Source organism: Atractosteus spatula, unplaced genomic scaffold, assembly GCF_055471065.1.
Source record: "Atractosteus spatula isolate fAtrSpa1 unplaced genomic scaffold, fAtrSpa1.hap1 Scaffold_10, whole genome shotgun sequence".
NCBI classification, from domain to species: Eukaryota; Metazoa; Chordata; class Actinopteri; order Semionotiformes; family Lepisosteidae; genus Atractosteus; species Atractosteus spatula.
The window spans coordinates 237,685-244,998 of NW_028296653.1; the positions used below are offsets into that span (position 1 = coordinate 237,685).

The 7,314-nt window shown below is 43.5% G+C and overlaps 1 pseudogene; it reads left to right on the top strand.

The window, feature by feature from the left end:
• Nucleotides 1–264: 264 nt before the first annotated feature.
• On the top strand, nucleotides 265–5,567 carry LOC148810244 (uncharacterized; annotated as a pseudogene).
• The last annotated feature ends 1,747 nt before the right edge of the window (nucleotides 5,568–7,314 follow it).

Consider the following 7,314-nt stretch of genomic DNA (forward strand, 5'->3'; position numbering starts at 1 on the left):
TGACCTTATTCTGAAAAACAAGGAGACACAGGTGTGTCTCGTCAGGAAACAAAATATATGTGCCCCGGAAACAGTGAACCAGCGCGGAAGCCAGTTGGTGAATGCGTTTTGGAGGAGATAGTGGAATTAGGTTGGTGTTGGTACAGATTGAAGAAATAAAGGATTATGGTTTACGGTTTTGTGATTTGGATACGACACGGATTTGTGGTACTTTACGGATTTTGGAATTCAGAATGAATAAGGATAGAGAGAACAGATTGCGGAATGGCTTGGAAGACGAATGGACTGGAGAAACGGAGAAAAACTTCATGTAAATTAAAGAAGAATTTGAGTATTTTATATTGTGTTCGAGTTGAGGAAAGAAAAGTTGCCCAGATATTAGCTAGTCAGTATAGTACATGTTTATCTGTACCATTTGTCGGGACAGACAACATACTGCACTATAGCTTTGGTAAGGAGACGGACTATGGCCAAAATCAAGAAGACTCTCACGCCAAATAATGAAGATGAAAAGAAATGGGAAGTCAACAAGAGACATTGTACAGCTTTTGGCTTCGGTGGACATCTTTGTGAAAGCACAGCGAGACGACATTATAAAGGGGAGAGAAGGCAAAGAGAAACTAAGGTAATGATGCAAAGGTAAATAACTTTGTAACAATATTCTATTACATGTGAATACCACTACACATTTTTATAAATGTTGATTTCTTTTTTTTTAAGTCCTATTGTGTGAGCCATTGACAAACTGACAGAGGGAAATGATGAGCTATCAGCGGCGCAAGTTCAAAGACAGCTGTGGGCTGACCTCTGTGCGAGCGTGAGTCCGACATCGATAAGAGTGCGCAGAGGGCTTGGATGGAGATATAAAAAAAACCCAACACTTGCCCCATGATAAGGGTAAAAAAAAAAAGAGGAAAGACTCAAACGAGACAGGGAGAGGCATTTCATGATGCACTTTTCACTGATGAAACAACAGTGGCTCTGGAACAGTTTTCAACCATGTCATTTTGTAAAAAGGGGAGATATGTGAACAAGTCCAAGCCAAAATATCCACTAAAGGTTCACGTTGGGGGGCTATTTCTAGAAGAGGCCTGGGACCACTTCTTATTTTGGAAGGAATTATGAATCGTGAATTCTTCAAGGAAGTTGTGGTCAAACAGCATGCTGCCCCATATACCAGGGAGCACTTTGGATCATGGCACCGTTTCCTACAGGACAACGATCCAAAACACACAGCAGCAAAAGGTGAGGCTTGTAGCAGAGGGAGTGAACTGGATGAAAACTCCAGCTGAATCGCCAGATTTAAATCCAACAGAGATGGTATGGCATTCCCTGAAAGACTACATTTGGAAAACGGCTAAAACCAGCACAAAGCAAGAACCGATCAATGAGATTTACAAGTTCTGGGAGGAAGAACTGACAGAACAAAATTGCAACAATTTTATTAACAGGCTGTTTCATGTTCTTCCTAAGATTGTTGATAGGGGGGCATTCGGGAATGTGCGTTATGCAAGTCAGATTATGAATGAATAAAAGCATTTTATTAACGATTGTTGATAATAAGAGAAATAAGAGTCCTCATTCCCCCCCCCCCCATTTCAATTTAAATTGCAAACGCGTTTTTAAGTGTCTTTGATTCACAAGACTGACAGTCTTTCACAGATCTTTGTCTTCTGCATAATAATGTCCGCCTCTCTGTCTAGCATATTTTATTTCATTGCACTTTGACAGATCATCTTATAATCAATTGTTGTCAGAATGTACCAGCTGTACAGAAATTATTTTCTTCAACTGTCTCTCTCCCCTCCCCCACCCCCCAAGTTCTATTGTGCGAGACACTGACAAAGTGATGGAGGAAAATGAGCTATCAGCAGCTGACCTCGCTGTGAACGGGAGTCCGAGATCGATAGGAAGAGTGTGCAGAGGGCTTGGATGGAGATATTAAAAACCACAACATGTCATATAATAAGGGTAAAAAATAAAGAGGAAAGGTTCAAGCAAGCACTTCAATGGATTGAACAGGGAGAAACATATCATGATGGACTTTTCACTGATGAAACAGTGCCTCTAGAACAGTTTTCAATGGTGTCGATTTCATAAAAAGGGGCCGATATGAAAAAGCCAAAGCCAAAATGCACTGAAAGTTCACATTTGGGGGGCTATTTCTAGAAGAGGCCTTGGACCACTTCTTTTTTTTTGAAGGAATTATAGATCGTGAATTCTTTGAGGAAGTTGTGGTCAAACAGCATGCTGTCCCATACATCAGGGAGCACTTTGGATCAAGGCACCGTTTCTTTCAGGACAATAACTCAAAATTCACAGCTGCAAAGGCGAGGCTTAAAGCAGAGGGAGTGAACTGTTTGAAAACTCCAGCTGAATCCCCAGATTTAGGTCCAAGAGATGGATCCCCTGAATTCCCTGATGTATTCCCTGAAAGACTATTCAGAAAAACCCAGCACAAAGCAAGAACTGATCACTGCGATTTACAAGTTCTGGGAGGAAGAACTGACAGAACAAAGTTGCAACAATTTTATTAACAGGCTGTTCTGTGTTCTTCCCAAGATTGTCGAGCGCGGTGGGGGACATTCGGGTATGAGATTTCACAGATGCTTTTGTTCCATCTTGCATTGTCAGATTGTGAATCAATACAAGCATTTAATTAAAACACGCATTTGTGATTTTAATCCAAACGGGGGTAACAGGGACTATTATAAACGCCCAAAAATAAATACACAGTAATAGTGTTCTACATTGATTTTTTTAATTATGTGATAGACAAAAAACAGGGCATTGACTTTCTCTGCAAGCTAGTCGAAAAAGTAGGCGAATCAAAGCTCCAAGCCCAGTAGCAACAATTAATACAGTGTATTCTCCTGTCAAGGTATAAAATAGAACAATGCAGAGTACACAAGGTGGTGATGCATTGGGAATGTTTGCAAATGGTGCAAACATAAATAATTATGCAGTATATGCTTTTGGGAACACATTCGTTTTCGAGCAGGTAATTGCTCACTTCTGCTGCCGTAGAGCGTTTTGGAATCTACATGCTCATAGTTAGAGAATGAAGATGTCTCTGGAATAGGCTGACTGTATAAGTGATAAAGCAGAGGCTATGGAGGAAAAAAATCACTATGGAAGCACATCCACAACGGAAAGCAACTGGTTTGACATGTATAGTAAAATGTGACACCTCTGCAGCATCGGGTGCATTTCCTACAGTGTGAGCTCATTTGCAAGGCTACTTAAAAAGGTTGATCGAGTTAACAGTCCGGGTGTGGCGAGTTTCGACTGCCTCCTGCCAGTCTTGGGTGAAAGTAACCCGTCTTTCATTGGAAGGGTCGCATATTCTACTTGTACATGAGAATATAATATAAATACACCAAGGGATTTGGTTAAGTTGAGTTCCCATTACAAAAAAAAAATCTGCGAGCCTGCACTGGAACAGCCATAGTATGGAGACAGACTTCATGGGAGGAGACGTGGAGCTTCAGCTGCCTCAGATTGCAAAGTGCGAGGGGTAAGCAAATACAGCATTCATCTGAAATATGCGATTATAATGCATATTAAAAAGGTAATATTGCTGTATTGATTTATCCTTTCTATTAGAAATATTTCTTCACAGCCTGTTCTTCAGGAAAACACCGCACACACAAACGATCTTCACAGACTACCAGGACAGTCAAAAAAGATAGCAGTAAGACAGATGAAAACAAGTTTGTGATGTCTGGTCCACAACTGCTGAATACTACTGGATGACGTTATTTCTTACATGGATTCTGTTATTCTGCTACAGGCTGTGGGTCTCTGCTCTTGGCCACTGGCCAGGGTGCCAACGTGCAAAAGCAGCACCTGTGTGAAGACTTTTCTGCGGCAGTGGGAGCAGTACAACTCATTACTGGGAAGGGTTGGGAGGTTGAAGACGCTCCTAAAGATGCAGAAGTCAGAGACCGTATGTTCAGGCAGTCAACCATAAAAGCATGGGTTCAAAACGTAACCCGTGGCCTTTCATTAAGAATGGAAACTTGGGATGCATAGTATGCAGAGATCTGCTGTCAGAAAAAGCACTTGGGATGCATTTATCTGAGGAGTGGATTAATGGAGATGTAAGTAGCCCTTTGCAGAACCAGTTCCGGAAAACAAAATATTGCAACGCTACCGGGTTCACTTGGGCACCCTCGCCTGCTGCCGCATCAGGTCGGCCCCCCAACGTCGGGGACTCGAACCCGGGCCTACCGCGTCACTCAACAGGGACCCAGCCTGTTGAGCTAAAGAGAGATCGCCCCTCAGCCCAGCAGCTAATACAGGGAAGGGCGGTGATGTCACCGCTCTGGTAAGCCAGCTCTCACACTCAATGGTGGCCGTATGCGAAACACCGTGATAGCTTATCACATAAAAGTGCCGTTGATACGAAGACGAAGACGAAGCAAAAAGACGGTACTTGAAATGAATGCTAATTTAATTCAAGAAACCACAGCTTCATTCAGATCTGCCTATATGGTAGCCAAGGAAAGACTAGCTTATAAAAAGTTCACTCCTCACTCGCCTCACTTTTTGTGTTAATCTGAATGGACCTCCTCTGGAGAGATTCGATCCTATGCCTTTCGTATCATCTGGGATTAAAGCAGGCCATCGCCTGTCCACTTCATGGGCAACAGGATGGACACCGAAGACTGCTGAGCCCAGACCTCTGTGGTCACTTCTACTATAAAGGTCAGAGTTTTACTCTGGTCTCCACGGTGGATGATTTCACTGACTTTGTGTGAACCCTTGCCATCACAGCTCTCTCAGAGGTGTTGCAGCCTTGGCCTGGAACGTGTAGCCAGGGAGTCTAGCTGGATTGTAAGCAATCGTTACACCATTACACAATTCAGACTGGGAGGTACTCTGTTAGCCTTACGGAGATGACATTGATGGTCTTACCCACTGCATCACTGACTACATAAACGTCTGTGTTAACAGTGCAGTGCTTCTCCAATAATAAACCCTGGGTCACCAGTGACCTGAAGGCCATCCTAAATAGGAAAAAGAGGGCTTTCCAGGCAGGTGACAAGAAGGAGCTGAAGCGAGTGCAGAAAGAGCTGAAGGTGAGAGTTAGGGAGAGCAAGGTGGCTTATGGGAGGAAAATGGAGGACAGGCTGAGGGAGAGCAATGTGAGAGAAGTGTGGAATGGCATGAGGAAGATCTCCGGATACAAGCTGTCTGGCAGTGAACAGAGTGAGGGAGGCCTGGAAAGGGTCAATGAGCTGAATCTTTTCTTTAACAGATTCGATACAGGGTCTAATGTCCATTCACCTCACAGGCCTTCACCCCAGGCACCCTCTTCATATCCTCAGTCACCCCATCATGAGATCCCTCCTACTCCTACTCCATCTTCCCCTGCCCTCCTCGGCCTATCCATCACAGCTGACCAGGTCAGAAGGGAGTTGAGGAGACTCCATGCAGGGAAGGCAGCGGGTCCTGACGGTGTCAGCTCCAGGGTGCTAAAGATCTGTGCGGACCAACTGGGGTCAGTGCTGCAGTACATCTTCAACCTCAGCCTGAGATTAGAAAGGGTTCCGGTGCTCTAGAAGACATCTTGCCTGGTGCCAGTACCCAGAAAGGGGCAACCTAAAGTCTTGAATGACTACAGACCAGTGGCACTGACATCACACCTAATGAAAACTCTCTAAAATATGGAAACTGTCAATTTATAAAATGTCCTATTAACTGTGTCACTTTCTTTCCGGTACAGATGACATTTATGTTTATGTTTTGAGCTTTCTCTTGCTATAGAAATAGCTAAGCAACTTAATAATATTACTTATCAATGCATTGGTGGTGCTGTTACAAAAGTAGGCAACGTTTCATCTTTAGATTTGCACCTGACAAGAATACAAGCTAACAAGTCACTCTTGTTTAAGTTTTTTCCAACAAAAGGCGCATAGTGAATCTGCAGAGAAAATTTCCAGTGACATTTGGTTTTCTATACGTGTTATTGAAAAGCGACGATAATGCCCAAGAGAAAACAGGGAACTTCACTTGCTACTTTTGGGTTCAACCATAAAACCGTGGGTTCAAAACGTAACCCGTGGCCTTTCGTTAAGAATGGAAACTTGGGATGTACCATATGCAGAGATGCAAAGAGTCTTCTGCTGTCAGAAAAAGCACTTGGCATGCATTTATCTGAGGAGTGGATTCATGGAGATGTAAATAGCCCTTTGCAGAACCAGTTGCAGAACGCAGAGAAACGCCGGTTCCCCCACTTCACGGGCAACAGGACGGACACTGAAGATAGCTGAGCCCAGACCTCTGTGGTCACTTCTATTGTAAAGGTCAGAGTTTTACTCTGGTCTCCACGGTGGATGATTTCACTGACTTTGTGTGAATTCTCTCATTGGTGTTGCAGCCTTGGCCTGGAAAGTGTAGCCAGGGAGTCTAGCTGGATTGTAAGCAATCGTTACACCATTACACTATTCTGTGGTATCTGGGTCCGATTCAGAAGTCTTTTTTTCTTAACTATTGTAAGATGATCAGGGGAAGGGTCATCCAGGACAGGTATTTCAGGAACAACCTGCTCAATATACTCGACTTAGACCCGAGCAAGATGGCCACCAAAAAAACCCAGCTGACCTTATTCCGAAAAACAAGGAGACACAGGTGTGTCTCGTCAGGAAACAAAATATGTGTGCCCCGGAAACAGTGAACCAGCGCGGAAGCCAGTAAGTGAATGCGTTTTGGAGGAGATAGTGGAATCAGGTTGGTGTTGGTAAGGATTAGAGAATAATGGATTAACAGAAGAAATAAAGGATTACGGTTTACGGTTTTGTGATTTGGATACGACGCGGATTTGTGGTACTTTACGGACTTTGGATCTCGGACTGAATAAGGATTGAGAGAACGGATTGCGAACTGGCTTAGAAGATGAACGAACTGGAGAAACGGAGAAAAACTCCACAGAAATTAAAGAAGAGAAGTGTGGTGTGAGTACTTTTGTCTCGGTTACATAAACCTTTCTCCTGGAGGCGCTACATTTGGTGGAGGATGTGGGCAGCCGCTGATCGGGATTGAGAATTGTGGGAATAAAAAGTTGACTTTTTTTTTCCCTCTCTCGGTTTGTGTGTGAGCTCTCACTAAAAACAATGTAACAACTGATACAACAACTATCCCAAGCCACCCTCACCCAGTTCCAGGCTTTAAAAGGACAACAAGACGCTATACAGGCACAGCAGGAGGCTAATAAAATTCAAACCGAGACTAATCAACGAATTACAGAAGAACAGAATTTGGTGAGAGAGGAATTCCAAAGATTAGGAGAGGAAATTAGATGGTCCTCAG